Consider the following 23723-nt stretch of genomic DNA (forward strand, 5'->3'; position numbering starts at 1 on the left):
TATGTACAATGCTAGATCTTTTAAAGGATATATGTATATCCCTAGCATTTACCCATGACTTCGTTCACTTAACCTAAGTATGTTAACTGACCGGGACAAAAACTATCCTTTTCCATCCCCTATATGATAGTATACCTATACCCAATGGTTAAATTGTAAAGGCGCTAAGAGGTAACAGACAATTAAATTTACTTTCATATTTATAATATTAGTACCGATTTTGTAAAGGTCTAGTGGTAAAGGTCTCTTTTCAATGTAATCTGAAAAGAAAAAAAATGTAAATGTATATTGAGCATGAAACTGTAATACCCTTGAATTTGAAACTATGCTTATTAACACAATATCCCTTAACCAGATTTTACTATCTAGAATTTAAACATGTTAAAAAGTTTTATGTGATATAAAGTACCCATTATTACTCTATATGGTCTTATAATTAGTTTGTTAGATAACTATTATGAGCAAGTAACTAATAATAAAAATTCTATTCGGAAACTATGACGGTGTTGTGGCTGTATTTGTGTTTTAATATTATTTTTATGAGCCACAATGTTGCTGAATAATTTAGTGGTACGAATTTAGAGATTTAAAATTAGATCTTATCAATTACTACTAAGTATGAAGTTACCGTGTGGTCCCGGCATATAATAGGCCATCCCTGCTTATCCCGTGGGTGTCGTAAAAACCGACTAAGGGAGGGTGAGGGATAGGCAGCAGTGTCACTCTTAAAACATCTCTAAAGCCTGACTGCGGTTGCCAATCCGCCTGCCAAGCATGGCAACTGACTACTGGCAAAACCTTTCAAGGGGGAGTCTTATGTTCAGCAGTGGACGGTTAAAGGCTAATATGATGATGATGACGATAATGAAGCTGTAGATTAATTGCATATTAAATTTGAATTTCTTATATAGTCATTTATACAAGAAATGTATTATTCGTATTTTATACTAGTACTAAAGTTTTATGTTACGTTAAGAATTAGCGTTGGATAGATGTAATGAAGCAAATCTTGAGAATATTGCATGATATCTGAATGTTATGCCAATTAAAGAGCCTCTGTCCCATTCGTGTTTCAACCGTGAAGCAGTTGTGTTTGCATGGCTGTGTTTCGGTTTGAAGGGTGGGATATGGCGTGAATTTACAGGGTACAGAGGAATAACACCCGAGTCCTCAGGAATGGCAACGCATGGGGGGTATCATGAGCGAAACAGTATACTCTGTTATGTACATGGTACTGCTCATGTCTATAGGCGATGGTTACCACTTTCCATCAGGTGGACCGTCAGCTTGTTTGCCATTCTAAGTTGTATATAAAAAAAAAAAAAGTAAAATAAAAAAATAATTGTAATTATGATAAATTTTAATGTTTGACAGTGAGACGATGAATGAAAAATGAAGTTAAAGTGCGAATATTAAGATGGATAGGTAAGGTGACAAGTAATAGAAAATATAAAATGAAAGAAAGAATAAATAATGAGTATGTACGAGTAAATATGTAATAAAGAAATATGAAGTAAATAATAACTGATCATTTAAGTGTCAGGAATGTCATGTGGAATTGCAAGCAATATTTTAAAGGTTAACATAGATGGATATAAAGAAAGGAAGAATAAAATGTGTGAAATATGATATATATACATATAATAGAAATGTATGCCCAGATGCGACGGCTGATAAGGATTGGTGGAAAAAGAAAACATCCTACGTCTATCTCGAGTAATGGAACATAAACAAAGTGTAGGTGAAATTCTATTTTATACTAGTTGTATCTCGCAGCTTCGGCAGTATAAACCGGTGCATAAAGTAAGTGCTAAGTTAAGATATAACCTACCCATTAACGAAATTTAATACAAATCTATTCAGTAGTTTTTGTATAAAAGAGTAACAAACATCCATCTGTACAAACTTTCGTATAAATAATATAATATTAATAGGATTAACTATTGCCGCTATAATGTTAAATCTCTGTAAAAACAAAAAAGAGAAACATAAAATATAACTTTATTCACTTGTTGGCTGTTTGCAACTTCAGTTTAAGTAGGGATTCTACGTAGGAAGCATGTTGCGAAACTTTCTAATGTTGTGATAATATTTATACTAAACACACATATAGAGGTGAGAACACAATGAATGGTTTAAAGGGATTTTCCTGACGCATAATTAATTTATTTTACATTATCCCTAAGGTACGGATACGAAACGTAGTTCCGCAACTGCTGTTATTGTTGGACATTTTGTAAAGTGGATTATACTCGGAAATTAACTGCATGATAGATTTCAAAATAAGGATTTTACTAGAACGTATATCTTAATCTACATTTTTATTAAATTAAAAGTTTTATTACAAAATACTTATTGAATAAAATCAAATACTCTATAAATGATTACTTAAAAGAAAACGTGCTTGGTGTTGGTTGATTGTGCACGATATTTTAAATATTTGAATAATCATGCAATAAACTAACACTAAATGAATATACAAAATTAAATTTATTAAATAATATCATTATATAACCTGAACAATCGACGAATAGAAGTAGTCGGCCACACAACCCATGGGGAATAAAAGTTAGTCAGTGGCGATCTTATTATACAGGTAAATGCAATTAGTTGCTATCCATTACAAGGAACAGCAATAATAATAAATAACATATGGCAGGTACTTTGTAGACATAGAGAGGCTGATGTATTTAACTAGTGGATTAAGAATGTTTATAACTATGTTTAATAAAATTTGTCAATAGCCATTAAGCAATCATTATACTAAGATTTATAATGAATAAGTAAAGAAAGTGTTTTGCAAAATAAAATGTTTAATAAAATTGTTTCTCAGCAGGTAATGGACATAATATAGGTACTCTTATTTTTACATAAGTACCACAGAACTGCACTAATTTAGTTAGTTCTAAGAGAAAACAGACTACGAACTTCTTCTGGGGTTACAACTCAGAACTATAGATTTGAATCAATTTAGAAAAGATTGTTTCTAAATAGTCCCGATTGAGAATTAAATATGGCGACTCATTTACTTAAGGTAATATAGCTACTACTAGAGAGGTCGTCATTTGATGTCATCATTGATTAACATTCTTCAAAAATATCATGGTAAAATTACAAACATATCTCTAATAATCCCAAAACTTATTTTAATTATAAATTAACTCTCTATATTCTAAATAACCATTATATACAACTGTTGAACACAACTTCGAGTATTTTCCTCTCTTATCTGTAAGAGATATTTCCTCCGGTCACAACGACCCGCTGTTGTTGAAGGGTTCACTGATGATTTATCACGTCGACGCTTTCTCTAGTCCAAACCCAACCCATGTCAGGATTGAATGCAATTGTTTACAGTAAAAAAATATGTCTAGATGTCTATCTGTTGCTGTAGGGAATTGTATACTATCTTTCATAGAATTTAGTAACATAAGTACTATATCTACTTATTAACATATAGACAATAAAAAAGAAGAAAAATCAGAAATTTATTGGGTTTATTGGCCACACTTACAAAAAATATGGATCTCCCATATAATAATAAAAATAAAATAGAATTTGATAGGTATTTTTAGCGAAACACTAGAAAAGTATGATAGAAGTTTAATTTAATTCTGGTATGTGAATATCCCTAGCAAAAACCTTTGAGTTTTTTCTTATATGAATTTTGCCAAGTAATCTATGAAATTGACAGGGTATGATAGGTAAATTGTAATGATAGGACCGAAAACAGTAAAGTGATTTCTGTGATGAACTTTGCAATCGCGTTTCCATGTTAGCCATATACTATTTTTACGATTATAAATAATAATAAAAAAATCCTATATCATTGGGGATGATCAGTATCTATCAGTGAGATATTAATGCTGATAATAATACTATTTTTCTTGTAAAGTAACACCTAAAAATGTACCTTATTCCAGCAAATAAAGGATTTCAATTTCAATTTCAATTTCAATTAATATTATTTTGTTCAAAGTAAAAATAATAACATATTTTTTCATAAACAAAATATGGTATTCATGTAATCGAAAGAATAAATTTTTACGTTTTCATACTCGTAAAATACTTTTTTCATTTTAAGTTTACACAATTTCTTGAAGTGCTTAAGTTGGCACTACATTTGAAGAGATTTGCCGGAGGAAGACTATAAAAATTATCTGCTCGCATTCATTTTTACCAAAATACTTCTTTTCGTTAGAGAATTTACTTGACAGATAAAGAGATTTAACATCATACAATTAATTTGATTTAATTAAGTAACTTTGATTCCAGGTTACCTTTGGATTTAATGAAGCATGCAAGAACAGCAAAGAGTATCTGTGCTGTATGGTATGGTAATGTTAACATATATTTATTACAATGTTAGTACAGGATTACTTACGTAAATCAACATTCTTGTCCAGATAAAAATTTTAATTAACCGATATCAATGTTTTAGATTTAATTTAATTAGATTTAAAACTAGATAGATGGGTTACTTCATCCTTTTTACGAGTTACACATTACCAAACCAAAACTGCGGTTGCCAAACCGCCTATCAAGCGTGACAACTATTGACAAAACTCATTTTATGGGAGAGGCACTGTTCATAAGTGGACAGTTAATGGCAGACGATGATGATTGTTTTAGATATGCAGCACATTATAGTTGTCAATGCTTTATGTGAGACTGATTTAGACATTGTTATATTTTTATTTTATTTACAATGAGAACAATCAAAAGGTTTTTATTTTTATTACGTACGTAAATGTGAAGTTGTAGCACTGTACAGGGTCGTCCAAAATGCAATTAATTTTATTAACTTTTAATGAAACACTGGCTCGCGTTGTCGGAGTTACTCTGTAAGCTTATAAACCTAACAACTGACTGAGCAATTTACAAGTTTTAATTGTCATGAAGTGGCCACTTTTGGATATCACAATCCTAACTAGGGATGTGTGGTTGTTAAAACGAATATTTAATACCTATATGCGTATAAAGTTAAGTAGTTTTGTGGTTTACTCTCTCGACTCAAGATTGTGGTGTTTTAAGATTAGTTCTAGTAAAAACTAAAATTTTGTAACAAAATAAGGGAAATTAAAATGTTTATTATTTATATTTTTGCTTATACAGGATTAAGGAACGTATAAAAGTTTTGTCAGTTTTGGTATGGTATCTGTTTACTTACCTTCGGTTGTGTAAGTATATTTCGGAATATACCTATATTTCGGAAAATTGATAAAGTCAGAAACGTGCAGATTTAAGTTTATTTTGGATATCACCATAAACGTATGTCAAAAGGTGTATTAGAAGCAAAAACAACCGGATATAGTTCTAGTTATAAAATTGTGTATGTATTCTTATCTGCTAATCGCGATCCAAAATTAAATTATTCAATATTTCTAAAAACATATTTAATATAATAATTTTTTTATAGATTTGTAAAGATGTTTGCGTATTTGTTATTTAGTTATGCGGCTTAAAGGATACCTTTTATCCATTTATTCTTTTACCAGAGAAATAATTTGTTTAAAAGGCATCTGCATCTGTCCTAAATGTGTTTATTCCGTGATTATGAAATTAAAAGGGTAGGATCATCATCATCATCATATAAACCGTCTATTGATAAAACATCATCGTATAAACTGTCCACAGCTGAACATAGGCCTCCCCAACAACTGGAGTTTTGCCAGTAGTTGCTACGGGTAGGCGGGTTGGCAACCGCAGTTAGCCTTTGGTGATGTTTTAAGGGTGAGGCTGCTGCCTACAACAGGGTAGGATATGGAATTAAAATTACAGAGTGTGGAGGCATAAAATCATAATCCATAGGAATAATAACGATGCACACGACGCTGTTTACGATCAGCATTTTTCAAAAACTGTACCGTCAGCTGTCTGCTTTTCATGTTGCATAAAAATCCTAATTTGAGGGCAAAGCTGCGGTATATACATACTCGTATATAGAAGACAACATTTCAGACAACAAAGAGGAACACTATCAGCTATCACATTGTTATGCTGAGAACATGTCATGACCACAAGTGATAACATCTGGCCCGAAAAAGCCTTACCTTTCCTGTGAGGGACACCAGACAAAGATTGCTGTCATCAAGTACGATAACAGTCTTAGAAATTACGATGTTATGTTTGTAGAAAGTTGTCTGAACCTGTATTGTCCTTTGAATTCAGCTAAAATATATGACTGCTTGATTGTGATAACGATCAAAGTTCATACAAATAAACTTGTGTACAATTTTCACTATATTAAATACCTTACTAAAATTAAATGTGAAACTTTGTAAAATATAGATGAATTTTTGTTATTTAATCACGCTTCAATACATGGATGTTTTTAAAAAAAAAGTTTTTTGAATGTATATTATTTCCTTGAGAAATAATGAAAACTTAATTGTTAATAGAATAATGTTTTTATCTCGCTAAGAAAAAATACGAATAGACACGATAGGTGACATGTGACATGTGATAGTTATATTCTAACGGTTCAGTTAGAATATAATTATCACACCTAAAATAATAAAATTGCATCATGTAAATATGATAGGAATACTGTCATTATTGAAAGCTCGTTCTACATGATAGGCCGACACTTCAATATTCATTTAATTAAGCCAATTGATAACACGTCGTCTCGATTGACGTGATAACGAGATTGATAACTTATCATGTATAATTTTAGCTCCACCCACTTCAATACATTTTTGTGGGTTTTCTGAAAACGTTAGGTATATTTTATTGGATGAAAATGGAAAGGCTTACACTGTTAGGGTACCGTATCAGTAAAAGTTGATAGTTAAGGATGAAACCAAGCCAGTTAGTCTATTACGACACCAGGATAATAATAACCAGTTAATCATCACAGTTTCCAGGGGGTAACATGAGGGAAGGGGAAGTTGACCTGACATTGTTAGAAATTAGGTCATTAGTTCCTACTAACAATCTTCGCCCCAGTAAAAGCGAAGTTACTTTCAGAGAAGATATAAAGCAATCCTTTATTCTACTATCACGAAGAACAGTTTTAACAGAAAATTAATCACGTAGATAGGTTTGAATATAAAGGTGAAATACATATTTATATCTTTAGATCTCAAGTATATTTCCTAAGTTATTTTTTTATTTTGAGTTTCTTGTATTATGTTGTAGTGTATTGTAATTTGTATAGTCGCTTCTTACGTTACCCAGGGAATAAAAGAAATAGTACAGTGCATTTATACGCCGCCAAGGAAAGTTTTAATAAACAAACGCACGAGCACAGACACTGTTTCAAATATCTTTGCTAGGTTAAGAAATGTTTCTAGATTTCTTTACGTACACCTACGGTCTAGACATATTATATATATGTATATACTAGTTTCTTCTCTCTTATTCTTAGGTACATAGTATTGTTAAAATATCAATTTGCGCAAATACATTTTTACTATTGCTGAGACCACTATAGTCTCAGCAATAGTAAATTAGCGTAAATCAGTCATCATTTTTTACTTTTATATTATGTAATTTTTGCTTCTTCTCTTTTTATGTAACGCTGATGTCTTAATAAATATATTTATAATCAAAACAAAACACTCTTCACAGATTAGGTTTAATCTTTTCCGTACCCTAATTAGTAACCAAAAACCATCTTTTGTCCCGAAGTACCTATTAAATGTCTTAGTCGAGTAGTTTTAACCCTCTTAAAGGGACCCTGGTTCTTTACGTCTTTCGACTACTGGCGTGTTTATGGGAGTTTTAAGGTTAAAATTCCGCTCTACTTAACTTTATTATACTGATTATCATGAACGAGAAGAGAACCTTAATGATGTCTTTGGATAATAATACTTGTTATTAGACCACAATTTTCATCATAATATCTATAATATAATACTACTTTTATAATGTCTAATTAAAATACAGTACTAAATATCTAAAACTTGGAGAAAATAATAATAGTTTCAAGATGTGGTGTAGAAAAAGTTCTTCAAATCACATAAAATACTCACTGCATCTATACTTTTATTCCAGTGTGAATTAAGATTTCCAAAAATAAAACTTAAAACAGTATTTCTATTAACAAAATATTCACTGTCTGATGTAAAGAGGTATATGAAGGTATACGAGAGCACTAATAATGTAAGATTCGCAGTAGGTATATGCTATCAATCCAATCACGTCCGCTTTAAAAATCACGCTTGAATAAAGAACGAAAATGTAAACTCCACGACCTCTCTGATATAAATAAATATTCGAACGAAGAACGGGAATATAAAATTAGAAATATTTTGTGTATTCCACAATCGTGGAAACCACAACGATATGCCTGATAACTGATAATCGATTACTACATGTTATAGATGGATGTCTGTTATACCAGAAGTAAAACTTGTGCGTGACCGACCTTGAACTTTATTTACCCCTTCCTTTGTATGATTCCAATTTTCTCCAAGGTTCGTTGAAAGTTGGACAGTTTCAGTTTACCGGTATTCAAATAATAATCAATTATTTTTGACAGATAAAATTACTATAATTTGAACGTGATTATTTTAGGAAAATATTGTCTCTTGTTTAATCTAACTCCCGTGGCAGTTCAGTGTTTTCTACTTCATTCTTTTTTTTGTGCTTTTTTGGTATGTTCAATTTTTTACAAGTCCCATGTTTGTTTCTTCTTTGTGATGTGACACGTCTTTCCGCTTTTTTCCTGTTGTATATGTGTTATCAAGTACATACATATATCTGTCACGCCTGTCTCCTATTAGGGTAGGCAGAAACAATAAAACGCCAAATGCTTCGATTCAAACAAACCTCTTTCGCTCCTTCCACATTCATCAATCTTTTCATACACGCTCGCCGGTTACGGGTAAATAAAAGTACATAGCTTATATATTTATAATAAATACGTGTATCTATCTATACATATATTTGTGTGCGTTACCTACTTTTGTCACATTTTTCTTTATTCAAATATTGTCCAAAAGAGATTGTTAGCGATTGGTCCGCTTTTGTACCACTTCAATTTAATTATTTACTATAATTTTTATTTTTGTAACCGGTGTAATGAAATGTAAATAACTAAATCTCTTGATATTATTATTCCAGCAACGTAGTAGGTAATAAAAACTTCGAATAATATTATAAGATTTGATTTATATTCGTGACACATCCAGTTCAGCCCTGACATGAATAATCCTAATCTTTTGTTCATCTAATCTTTTGTCCCTAAATGTACAATAATTCATTGATCTTTATTAAATTCACAAATGGGGTTACGGTTTATTATTTCATTTATCACGCGTGGATACGACGTTACTTTCAGTATTATGGTAGAAGTAGAAGGGAACTTTTTTATGCTTGCACACAAGCTTTGAAGAAACTTAAAATGGTAAACAGACATAACCTATTTTATATAAACATTATGTTATCCATAGTACTCCTCATGCATTGTTATTCGTAAGGACTATGGAGTTATTGTTCATTACTTTTTGTGAAGAGAAATAAATAAATAATTTTATGACATAATTGAATATATATATGTATAACATTGTATATGATATCATACAACCTAAAATTATGTATATAAAAAGGTTGTTCCATTTTTATTTACACATACAACTGATCTTATTTTAATTTTCTTTAACGCAACTTAGAATGGAAAACAAGCTGACGGCTTACTTGATGGAAAATAGTAATCATCATCTATAAGTCTGATTAAATGATTTTTAATAATTTTATCATAATATAATTAACTATATTTAATTAATTGAAAATAGGCTAATATGATTTTTTTTTCATATTTGATTTGTGCCAGGTGAAATCCAAATACTGTATGGATTATACGTAAATCTAGGGTTAACCCATTTATCCGTACAGGGCGGCAAAGGGTCGGGTGATTAATTATGTATTCATTCAAAATATGTATAAACTCAAGCCCTTCACTGTACTGAAAGCATAAGGCAAATATGAGTTTTGTGTATAAATGCACAGCGTATAATATAAAAGAAATTTGAATCGTAAGTTTTGTATTGTTTTAAGTTTAAATTTTTAAATAATTTTTATCATAATTAAAAACATATATTAAAAAATAATTGTAACATAGAAACTTATTTTCATTTTTATAATATTAGTAACAATTAATAAGTCTCTGGTATAAGAAAATATAGATAAAATATAAATAAAAAAGACTAATTATAAACAGTTTGACTGGAGGCACGAAATCCTGTTCGTTCTTTAAATATATATAGAGATATGCATACGTGTGTATGTGAATACATATAAATAAATATAAATATACACACATATATATATATATATATATATATATATGTGTTATATTATATATATATATATATATATATATATATATATATATATATATATATATATATATATATATATATATATATATATATATATATAAAGAATTTAAGTATGCTAGTAAGACACAAATTACGAATATGACAACTTGCTCAGATAGAAGTCCTTAATTTTTGTGTTAAAACTTGGAATATAGTGAACAGGTAAAGTGAAGATGAAGAGAAATAGCTCTATAAGTTTATTTTATAATCTTGCTATTTTAGGAAATCAATAATATTTTTAACTAGATGCTCACCCCGAATTCACATAGGTGCTAATAAATGATTTTTTAAAAAAATGTTTTATATAAACACTGTCCTGGCAAACACAGAATAAAAAAGATTAGCTAAATAGCTGCAGATGTTTTTGAGTGTTATATAACATATTGTTTGCGCTTGAAGTTGAGAAGCTCTTGAAGAAATAATATGCTTGTCCGTGCCTCAAGTTTTATAATAAATTAAAATAAATACAAAGGTGCGTGGAGTCTTATCCGTTAACAAAATTTGAATGTTTGACCTTCTAACGGTTGAACGGTCTAAGTCTATGGTTCTAATATTGCAAGTGCGAAAAATTTTACTTTTTATTAAAACTTCTATAATGCCTAATCTTGAACACATACATTCGGCAATTGGCTTATATTTATACAAATTGTAAATGTAAAATGAAAGAGCTTGAACCTATTGCCATCATTACAAATCTGCCAAATAAGCTACCAACTTCGCAGTATAGGGTTAGGCATCAGTTTAGTAAAATATATTAATTTATTTCACAAAGGCCATTAAGCCAGACGTAGGCTCTGCTGTCTACCTTGTTATAACTAATGACTTGAGCCGTATTTCTGTAGAAATTCATATTCATGATGAATAAATGAAACGTGGTTAGCTGGAAGAAACATCTTTGAATTTTATTTTTATAAATAGGTACTTAAGAATATGATACTTATATATGTATCGATTGAAAATTTACATGTATATTTTGCTATATAAAAAAATAACCTCAATTGTGTATATACCTACTGGTGGGGCACCAGTGAGAGATGATTAGATAAGAATAAATGTTTTAGCCCATCATGATAAATTCATCTAGAATTAGCGACTATAGTTTCCAGAGGAAACTGTGTTCGGGTAGATCTGACAGGGTATAACTGCTAGCGTTGAGGCTACTAGTCTCCATTACGAATAGTGCCTATTCCTTCTAAACGACGAGAGGTTTCGTTAATATTTTACACTAGTAAAAGCTAGTGGAAGATAACCGCACCTTCATCTACATGACTCGAATAAGATTCACAACTGAGGTAAAAAGTAGTTTTTTATCACTCATATATTGTAAGGGTTGACAATATTTGAATTTAGAACATGGAATTACAGGGTTGTTGTAGGTTTGTTCCACAAAGTAGACATTTAAAAGATCAGCAACTCTCAAGCATTTCGACGATAAAAAAAAAAAAAAAACAGTAAAACGATCAAATCATATGATCAACACGAGATAATAAAATTGAACACGAGATAATGAAATCGACCCAAATTTAGTGACGCAAGCGCGTAACTTGGTTAAAAAAATATTCGAATTGAGACCCTTCTTTTTGAAGTGGCTTAAAAATGAAAGCCGTCAAATTCTTTTCCTTGACTTTGATTTTTATTAAAATAAAAAGATATATACAGTCAAAATCTCATTTCTTGGAGACGAGAGATAATCCTGTATTATCTGTGGGTCAAAAAACAAGTCATTGTTATTATTTGTAAGTAGATAAGTATATTAAAAAAATGATAGACCATTTTTTTATTCACTTTGATATGACGGAAGTTAAAGAAATATTTTTCTTATTGCAAAAAAAAAAAAAAAAACTTAAGGTTTTTGGTGTTGACAATCAAAAACATGTTTAATTGTAATATTGTTGTAGATTGTGGATGAAAGTGCACAGTGGAAGACCACCACTTACCTTCAATAGGGATGGAATTTTAATTATGATGGGATATATCTTTGCAGGACGGTGAAATTCAGTAGCTGGTATCAAGACTAACAATTTCTCAGAACGATATCAAGAACCCAGTGATTTAAGCGATAAAAATGCAAATAAATTGTACGTTTCATTCGACGCAATAAATAAATTTATTAAAGGGATTTAAAGTTTTTATGAATAAGACGGTAAGTTTTCATTACGGGTTTTAACTACGGTGATGCAGAAACTAAGAGTTCATTTTCCGTTTGAACATTAAAACGATCAGTTTAAAAGCGAGATAACGGTAAAAGGAACGCTGGAAGAAAATTAATTATATTTTTTCGTCTTTTCTTGATACTATTACTAGCTTATAGAAGTAGCTTTTAAAAAGTCGTATAGATATTTTACTCTGAAAAAAAAAAAAACTACATCAGTCGTAACAAAACTATATAAATGTAAAATTATACTATTAATGAGGTAGACATTTGAAAAATAAAATCTAATATAGTAAAAAATATTTAATAAATATGGAAATAGACCCAGTTAATTGCATAAATAATAAAAAAAAATATGTTAAAGTTGATTAAGAATTATACGACATAAACATCATGGGCGGCGGTAGTCACTTACCATCAGGGGAGCCGCATACGCGTTTCCCCGCTGTGTTTAAAAAAAAAAACATGAAAGGTACAGGCAAATTGAGAAAGTCTTTTTTTATGAAATTGCTTGACATTCTACTTCTACATTCTATTTAATCGATGTATAGATGTATGCAGAAAAATGCTGATATTAGAAGCAGGTGCATTTTCTCGAGCATTAGTCAACGTAATTAAAGTTTTCTAGTATTTGTTAATTGACTGAGAACATGTTGATTATTGGATATATGGTATACATAATCTTTGTCCAGACCGTTAGCCCACTATGAAAAATAAATTTTAATGAATATGACGTATTTAGATTTGTTATAATTAGGAGATGTTATGAAATATGACAACAAATATAAAATAAATGTACCGACATATCAAACTGTCAGACGCAACGAAATCTCCAAATGTCATCCTATTTTTGGATAACATATTCAGCTTTGTATTATAATAGCAAGTGACCTGAGAGTGTTATATTGATCTCTCCTTGTACGACAATTTCATTTACACTTCCCTATCTTGAAAGGCCTTTAATTAAAGTCGAAGCAGCAGCATAATCTGTGTCAGAATATTCTGTGGTGTCCATACGGTGTTATTTATATAGTTTATATATATATATATATATATATATATATATATATATATATATATATATATATATATATATATATATATATATATATATATATATATATATATATATATATATATATATAGGTTAGTATAAAAAATGTCTGGAGGAAACATTAAAATTAAATATTAGTTATTTTTGTACTTTTGTACAAACTTTTGTTTTTGATTTTAAATAGTTTATTTTTTCTACAAACATAATAATTCACGAAAAAATGAAATAGCGACGTCAATTGTGATAAATGTATTTTTTGCTTATTTATTTAATGGTATGGTACATTAGTCGTTCCTATAATTATTATAAAAGCAATAAGGTTATTATTCTCTTCATCCAAGGGATTACGATGATAAAATCTTCTTCCAGTACATTTTATCATCTTCAGGATGATAAAATGTACTGGATTACTGTCAAAATATACTATTTATTAGTAATTTAAATATTTTTATTTTACAACAAATAAAACACACCGATAGACGGCGAGATGTTTATAAGACATATTATATAAAGTATTTGAATTTAGGATATGGAATGAATGAATGAATGAATGAAAAGTGTTTATTGTTCTCCTCAAATAAAATACATTTACATAAAAATATGTACATAAAAATATATAATTACAAAAATTAAAAGGTGGAATCATGTGTATGAGTACAAATAAATTTTGCTTAACAAAATAATAAGCGACATTGCTCAGTGAAAAAAAAAAACGTACAATCGTGACAAAAATATGTAATAAACACAGAAATAAAATGTATCGAGCGTGAATAAAAATATCAATGTTGGGCCGGAATTATGAAAAAGTGTAAAAAAAAAAGAATCTCAATCTTTAAGAAGTTACTTAAAAAGTGAAACCTTTGTTGTATTTTATCTGTCCAATATAATCTCCATTCAAATCCCTACATCATAAATTCGGAGACAAGTAAAGCCTAGTCTAGATGTAAAGTGTATACTAAGTAAATATTACAATCCGGGACATAACTGGGGCATACATAATTCATGAACCTTGCAGTATACACTTCCGTCATCCAAAATAGTGTTGTAACTTTGGAGGAGAAAGAAGCAGAGATAAAATACAAAAGTTTCAGTAGCAAAACACCAAGTTGCGGAGTATAAAATAACCTGCAGTATCTTGAGCTTTGTGTTGGTTGAGTTATGAAAGCAATTTTGAAACAAACTTAAAAAAAGAGGAAATTCTAAATTCAAAGGTATTTTTTTGTGTTGTATTTTTTTTTTACTTTTGTTAGAATCGATAGGGTAACTACGGTTGCCAATGTGCATGTCAAGCGTGGCAACTACTGGCAAAATCCTCCAATAGGAGGAGGCCTATGTTCAGTAGTGGATATTAAACGGCTGATGTGAAGTAGAGGAAGCAAGAGATGTATGTAAGGATAAAAACCTTTGGCACTGATGGTCTCTATCTATCCCACAATGGACTCGACGTAAACATAATAAATAGGTCCAATTAATGTTGCCGTGTCTAATTCTATTTCTTTATTCCTATAATTTTTAATTGATTCAATTACTTTAAAAAAAGTTAAACTTTACCAAAATTTCCTTAATAAATATACAAAAATATCTTAATCGATCCAGCTGTTCTTTAGTCATGTACTTAGTAATGCACCGCATATAATTTTTATTTATATACACTACTGAAGGTAATGGTAGTCTGGGAGCTGAGAGCAATAACATATTTATCTTCTTCTTGAATCCCATCTTTCTTGCCATTGTGTAATTTTTCAAACACGGATTTTCTAGTCGAGTAAACTATCTATTTTATGACGATTGGGCATCTTAAGAAACTCGGGTGAAATATTTTTAGATGTATATCTAATACAGAAGCGCAGTTTATAGGTCGTTTTTGTATTTTTGAATCAATTTGTTTTTACAACACTAGCCAGGTTGTTTCATATTCGTTCCTCTATAGTATAGTATTCGGTTTAATTCCCAACTGAATTTCTGAACTTGTTAAAGGAATAGATTTCATTCCTTATTTAAAGATATACTTTTAATTTTCAAACATATATATTTTTTATAAATTGGTGGAGTATGAAATGGAGACTGAAGAGAGAATGAAAATAAAACCGAAGTATGTAGAAAGAAAAAAATGATGATTAATGATTGGTTAACTCCTGGTGAATTCGTTACAATAGTCCATGAATTCACCTGATTTCACGCTCATGTATTATCCATCGTTGGTACTTCACTATCTAACATCATGAAAGGGACTATAATATAGCTTTGATAACAGAAAGATATAAGTTTGAATACTATTAAATCATATTGTTCGAAGGTATGGTTTTTTTTCATTCTATTAATAATTTACTATTCTATTTTCATACATTATCGGAAGTATATTATTAAAATAGATAATAGAGTAACCAATCACAACAACATAACATAAATAACTCAAAGTGTAAATAATCCTTTCTGTCACATCGGGAATTCTGGGTAATGTCTATAAATTTACTAACTTGCTTTATGTGTTCGATAAGTTTGAAGTTTCACAAAAACCCGACATCAATCGTAACAAAATTAGTATGGAACCAACAGTAAACAACATTGGACCCTTATTGAAATTGCACACAAACGAACGTACGGTATCTGGGGGTACGATTTAAAATGTGCAAAACTATGTTAATTCAGAATCATGTGGGGGGTGTGTGAGTGTGTGTGTGTGTGTGCACTAATCAGTAACAAGAAGCTTCCTTTCACTATTATTGAATAATAAATAAAAAAATGAATTTAGAACTAAATTTAGACAAATGAAAGTGTCTATTGCGCAAAGAGGTTGTAAAAATACGACGAATATTTAAATATCGAATCAATTATTCAGCTAGAAACGACTAGAATGGTTAATGAAACGAGGGCAATACTGGCTTGTTTAGTATACGCCGTGAAGCTCGTTCCATTTTATGCTCCTATAAACTATACGACTTTCGCTCAGTACCGCCGATTTTTATCTCGGTTTTATAAGTAGGTACATTTAAGTGTGTACTTTAGGGTCGAGGCGAGGGGAATATCGCTGCCGTAAATCAGCAGTTACAAATTTTTCGTAGGAATAATGTCAAAAAACGAAAAAAACAGGACTTGATTGCTTATAAATCTGACATACGAATGAAGTATTGTTTTTTATTTGTTGTACAGCGTGATTTTAAGATTTTTACCCGCCAGTTTTGCTTGTATGTAATTCGACAGCTAGACGTGTTAGTATGGAAACTCAAAAATTGTATGCGGCTTTTATTTCGTTGTGGAAATGTCCAATTTTACTGTTAGAAGATTCCCACAAATGATGCTAATGATATCAATTACACCCTTTATTAACTACAATAAAGTTTTTACTTTTACTGTTTAAATTAGCTCTAATCCAAACTTATCTGTCTCGAGACATTAGTCGTCTCGTTTCCTATAGGATACCATATCCTAGTTTCAAGAACCAGATAATTGGTGTAATTGTGTGGTAAATATCAGATTATTTGCCAGTTATAATCTGAGGCTTCGTTCGGTGAATTAGGTGTAAAAGTCAAAAGGAAGTATGTATTACATATATACATAGATGTAATCATTTCTATACAGTTGTTTGAATTTTGTAATCGTATAATGTACTTTCAAATATCTTCGTAAAATAAATAAAAATAAATAAATACTTTTTCACATATGTAATTTAGCACAGATTGAAGAACTCCCTTGTACTGTGATACGAGTTATATTTCACGTTTTTGCGTGCAAGAATTAGTATAAAAAGTATTAAGCGTCAATTAAAGTTAACCTAGGATAGTATGAATAGATAGTATATAAATTGAATTTAAATTCGATTAGCCATTTTAGTACGATTGTGTAAAAATAAAACTTACAAAAGTCGTATTAAGCAAAATAATAGTAGCATAATTGTGAATACTTAAATATAGTTTTACAAAAAATAAAAACCCTAGGCATTAAAGGCGTATGCAAATCGCTTCCCATCTCCCAAAGAATTGTATAAGTACACTACTGAGATATTTCAAGTGAAAATAATCTTCGGATTGAAAAAGGGATTGCTTCCATTCTATTCTTTGAAGTTTTGAAGTTGGAAGATAAAGTGGGAATACGTCTACACGATAATGTAACCTTTTGTTAGAAGATACGAGTAACATAACGTTTTAATCAAAGAATATGTGTTTCAGTTCAGAGTTATACAATCTTTGCATTTACCTTAATTAAAGAGAGAGATAGTAATCTTTGTGTTACTTTGTGTAATGTTTGAAAATTTTTTGAATTATATTGGATAGACTTTGAAATATTTTATTGATATTTAAATTTTGTTTTTCTATAGGTAATTTAATGGTTGAGAGATGGATAGAAGCGTCCTTCTTAGAATATCACCAAAGTCCAACTGTGGTTTCTGATCTTCCTGCCAAGAATTGATTTATTAGTAAAATCTCCCTTTTGGGAGAGGTTTATGTTCAGCAGTAGACAGTAGGCGGCTGATATGATGATGATGATGATGATGATGATGATGAATAAATTTGTTACCGCTAAGTATTGTCCCACAAAAATTTAATAAGTATACCATTAGGGTTTAAGTTAAAACTGTTCTATTAAGCAGACGGTCCACATGATGGGAAGCAACTACCGTCGCCCATGAACATCTGCAACCCTAGAGAAGTTGCTTGTGCGTTGCTGGCCCTTTAAATATTTTTTAAAGTTCCCCATATTATATTGTAAAGGAAAACCTGAAGACTAGAGCTTATTCTACAACCTAGATGTACGAGGTAGAAATAAATGGGATGCACGGACAATAGGAGTATGCTTTGCACTCAAGAAATGAGGGTGAACGTCAGCTCTGTGGCGAGAGATACGAAGGTAAAAGGGTGACAATAGAATGAGGTGAATTATAATACAAAAATTACTATAGGCACAGATAATATAATACTATAATACTATGGACTTATAAATTTTACTGAGATGCCTATGTTTACTTTCATTACTTGTATCAGTTACTAAAACATTTTGAGTTATTACGCTGAGAAATTCTATATTTAAGTAATAGAATATTGCATTCTCTACCATACTTTTCCATCCTAATACAAAAATGCACGTAGATATCATTCCCTGCTTACATACATAGAATAGATATTGGTATTCGCCTGGGGGTAAGTCTATAAAATCTACTATCTAGTTCTATGCAGTTCAGATTATTTGATCTACTTTTCTCAAGGGATTGAAATTTTTCTCATATTACAAATTTGAAAGTTTGTAAAGATGTTTACGAACAATCTGAATAAAATTTAGTATTCAGGTAGAACACATTTTAGATTTACATAAGTTATTATCCCAATTCATGCGAGCAAAACTGCGGAATGTAACTAGTAGGCGGCCAGTACAAAACAAACAAGAATATATCTTTGTAGAAAGAAAGGAGATATTCATGTTTGGACAGTGGGAAAATGTTGTTATTTCTGACAAAAATAATATTTGAGTTATTGTAGCTTCTGACGATAAAGTATGCGGTGCGGCCAGCTTCATATACACAAATATTTTATATTATGCGACTATGTAGAGTAAATCAAAATTATGAGCATCCTTTTAAGAAAGTGTCCTGTAGATGAAAGGACTGTATGTTGGTATGGAAACACGGTGTTTTTAGAAAGATAATATAATTATATAAAAAATATACAAAGCAAACCAACGGAGCAAAAAAGCGAACGACACAAAAACTGAAACGACACAGATTTCAAATTACAAACAAAAACTTCTTTTTAATAAAATTAAAAAGGAAACTAAAAAAGGTGCGTCGTGCACATGTCCTATCAGTTAAAGTGAATATTTTCCCTAAAAGAATGAAAAGCGACTAAAAATGGAGTCCTTGACATTAATTTGAAAGCTGGACGCGTAGTGTTAGCCTGAGAAGCTAAATATTTTTTGCCATTTTTGATCCGTGTTACATATAACATATTCATGGGTATAACACTTCCATAAAATTATAGTGAGCTCAATTGATGTTATTAATGATTCAAATTTTATAAAAACATGTAGTGTCTATATAGAATGGAATTGAATCATTAATAATATGAATCAAGTAAATATATAAATATATATATATTATGAAATGAAATTATAAACTTTAATATAATTGATTGACGGGTGTATTGAATATTGTATGTTATTGTTAAAATGTTAATGAATATAATGGAATAAATAAATGACTATATTAACATTGATATATTGAAATAACATAATAATATACTGTAAATAAAAATAGTATTAAAGACCCAATATTTACATGCCTATGTATAAAGAAGCATGTACTTGTACATTTATATGTAACACCTTGTGTCTTATGTTTCAAGTGAATATTAATTAAACGAATATACACAATTGCTACTACGATAGATACATAATAGTATCTACTAATACATTTTATTTGTCTTGTGACGGAGTAAGATTACGATCTGTCATCGCTCCTTTTCATTAAAAGGACGATGGAAAGGGAAAGACGAAAACAGTCAAGTCATATACATTATACCAGTTGAAGAGAAGGAAATCTCGCAATAAAATCCAATACCAAGTTGCCAAAAGGAGTTTCTCAATTCAGCTGGATTTTTGTTTGTGTATCTTACGAAATGTTTTCACCAATTTTGAATCAAACTTGAGGATTATTTTTGAAATCCATAGAGATTCCTCTTATGTTGGTCTCATATGGATTTTCTTAGGATTAAACTCGATGTTTCGGTTTCGGTGTAGTAACTCTTATATTCATGTCGAGTACACTGTACACAGATCGCCTTGCTTCCTCATAACTTTAGAAAATTCTATTCAATATCCAGAATAAACTTTAGGTATTTAAATGAGTAAGGCCCAAGACGCTTCGGTGTGATAGAAAATCAACCGTTCCGCCTGTTCAAATCGTTCCAAAGCTTATATCTCTGCCCATTTCAATTGCTAATATAAAGTTTTAGCTGGCACGGCTATATGATCCGGTTCACATAGCACTTTGATATGTAACAGACATTTACATAAGATGCTATATTGAAAAGGAAAGAACATCTATGATTTTTATTAGGTTCCTTTTATTTGACATGAATAGAAAATATATAATATAAACTAAGTTAGTAGTCGTGACTGTTGGCACTTGATGGCACTTGGCGAAAGTGCTTTAAATTTTAAGAAAAGTCAGGTATTTATTATAATAATATGTGTGAGAGAGGGGTTTTTAAACATTTTTTTGAAAAAAAAATTATAAAGATTATCGACTGTTGCCTTTCCCAAATGAAAGCAGAATTTTATAAATGCAATGATGACTTTGTGAGAATATAGAATACGAAATAGCATTAGTCATGAAGCAATATTATATTCAACATAATTAGAGTTAAGTATTCGAAAAAATGTGCTATGACTAGAGTAAGTAGTATCTGTTTCCGAGTATGACGGATGAGTCAACCACCTTTGTGTTCAACTACATTTTAGGTAGTTCAATAATCCGATTCATCACGCAGCTTTTTGTTGGATATTTTATTCAGTATTAGCTTCTACTCGCGACTATGTCCGTGCAACCGGAATACATTGACTGATTGGGATAGGAAGTAGCCTATATTCTTCTCCATCCCATATAGTACGTATATAAATTTCATAGTGTTTGGTGAAGCCGTTAGGACGTTAATAGGTAATAAACAAAGAAATTAACTTTCATATTTTAATATTAGTAAGGATATTTGATATACAGAAAATAATACACGATTGATTTAAATTATAAGAAATGTATTTATATTCCAACCCACGACCCTAAGAGAATGCTGCTCAATTTTATAAATATTTACTACCTATGTTTGGATTTTGAATTGAGTATTTATATTTTATTAAAAGAAACAAAACAAATAAACATAAACCACTTTATATGTTTATTTGTTTCGACTGATTTACTTACTAGTTCTTCCCAGCTCAATATGATTACAAAATTGGACGGAACAGTTAATAAAAGTGCCGTACAGTAGTGAGTAACGATATGTCCTATTATTTTGATATATTGATATTTTTTATTGTTGTATATTTACTGAATAGTGTGCCAATTGCCTATTGTACGCCTAATGTACTAGAAAATATATTGTTATAAAAGATATAATTATATTAATAACAAATTAGTTTTCTTTTTTATTGTAAGTAAAGGACAAAAGGAACGTTTGTATTTTTTTAATAACAACTTCTTTCTTTCTATAAATAATATGGCTTTTAATTACCATGAAAATTTTCATGAAAACATAACGAAACAAAAACGGATTTTCCTCCAGATAAACGTATTTTACATTCCCGTAAGACTTTTGTACTTCTCCATCATTATTACCTGTGCAATCTACTTTACGTATTACTTTATATTATAATTATGTTATAATGAACACACATATATATCACATATATCACATGTGCGTTATAATAAAGATGTAGATGTGACAAAGTCACATAAATCCGATAATAAAATAAGTTCTTTAGAATTTATATCATCACATAGCTTATACGACTAACGATCTCACAGTTACGAGAACATGCCATTTATAAAATCCATCAAGTTGTTCAAAATCCATGTAGTTTTAATGGATTAAGTCAGAATGGTATACTTGCCGATACTAATGGTAGGGGGGTATAAGTAGAGGATAAAATGATGAGGATACAGTCAGGTCAGTTAGCGTGTCGTGGCGAATTTACTTGGAGTTGACAACGGCGATTTTTAGAGAGACCATACATTGAAATCGACTTAATGTTATAAGACTATATTATACTGGTAGCAATGTTTTTTTTAATAAATGATAATGTAACCCGCTAGCGCTAATAATATACCCAGGTGGGGTAGACGTTACTATGTACTACGTTCTTTTCGTTATGTGGTCCCAGCACTGAATGTGTCACTTTTTCCATGGGTGTCTTAAGAGGCGCCGAAGGAAATTTAACTTGGAAATTGAGAAAAGATTGCCTGGAAGAGGTCGCTTTTAACGATAAGGTCGCCCATTGTTTTCTCATTGTGATTATTTCTTGTAATTATTTATATTTGTAATAAGTTTACTATTGTAATCTTTTGGAGGAAACAATAAAGAGTATTTATCTATCTATTGAACTTGGTTGAGAGATGAGCATCAGTGTATCTCTTAAAAAATTACCAAATATGTTACTGCGGTTGCCAATCAGCCTACTGAGAGTGGCAACTACTGGCAAAATCATCTAATATGGGGAGGTTTGTGTTCAGCAGTGGAAATATAATGGCTGGCATGATGACAATGACGTTCTTTTAACTAAGAGGAAGACTTTACATAACAGTCGTGTGCATGAGTACGAGTATGTTGTACCACTCGTGTTTTTGCTGATTACTACCTGACAAAGTGTCTAAAAAGGTTGCATAAAAAATCCCTTCTACGAACTCATAAATGGCTGAAAAATACTCCCAACACACGACAACCTTCTTTGTTCGAAAGTTGGGTGAAAAAATAAATGTTTTTTAATAATTTACCTTCTGTTGCTTGTTAGATTGACCCGGTAACGCCATTAAATATAAAAGTAATAAATTTTAAGGGTCATTGGTCTATTCAATTTTTTTCATAAGGGCGACTGAAAGGCGCTCAATTTTCAGGTCAACGGTTTTAAATGTTCACTTTCTTTTTAAAGCTAATTCGGATTAATTTGCCTTTAAAATGTAGGGACATTTACCTAGAATATATTAACATTACCTGCACCTTTGTACATATTATATTAATTAACAAGTATGTAAGTAAGGCGCATAACTAATATTTATTGTTCATTTTGTTACAAATTTTAATATGGCAATTAAGAAAAATCTTAAATTATTCATAATTTTTATAAGCTTTTCATTAATTAATTGTATATTATTATAATGATTTATTTATAAAAGTATATATTTACTCTTTTTAACTTTAGTAAATAAAATACAGGAACATACCATTTACTGTCTTCTGAAGAGAATTGCTCGTACATCTGGAAAAAATTAAAAACGAATATTAGAAAAAGAAAACAAATATATAATAATTATTGTAAATTTTACTAATTAAAATCACTATCACTATGTATAAATGATAGATATAAACTCGAACCATTCCATCATTTAAAAACAAAACTGATTTTATTAACAACATGGTGACTATCTTTCTCTTTACGGCCATTTAATTTAATTTAGTTAGTACAAGAAAAAAATATTTGAATAGAATTT

The 23723-nt window shown here is 30.1% G+C and overlaps 1 protein-coding gene across 7 annotated transcripts in view; it reads right to left on the minus strand.

The window, feature by feature from the left end:
- The window catches only part of LOC113514201 (5-hydroxytryptamine receptor 1-like), a 162192-nt gene that overhangs the window by 9659 nt on the left and 128810 nt on the right, over nucleotides 1-23723 (minus strand). For all 7 annotated transcript variants that reach the window (XM_031908254.2, XM_052896898.1, XM_026898206.3 and 4 more), the window contains one exon: nucleotides 23457-23491. The gene's annotated coding sequence lies outside the window, so the exon portion shown is untranslated. The remainder of the gene's footprint in view (nucleotides 1-23456; nucleotides 23492-23723) is intronic.

The sequence above is a fragment of the Galleria mellonella genome, unplaced genomic scaffold (assembly GCF_026898425.1).
Source record: "Galleria mellonella isolate WM207_F2 unplaced genomic scaffold, CSIRO_AGI_GalMel_v1 utg35, whole genome shotgun sequence".
Taxonomy (NCBI): Eukaryota; Metazoa; Arthropoda; class Insecta; order Lepidoptera; family Pyralidae; genus Galleria; species Galleria mellonella.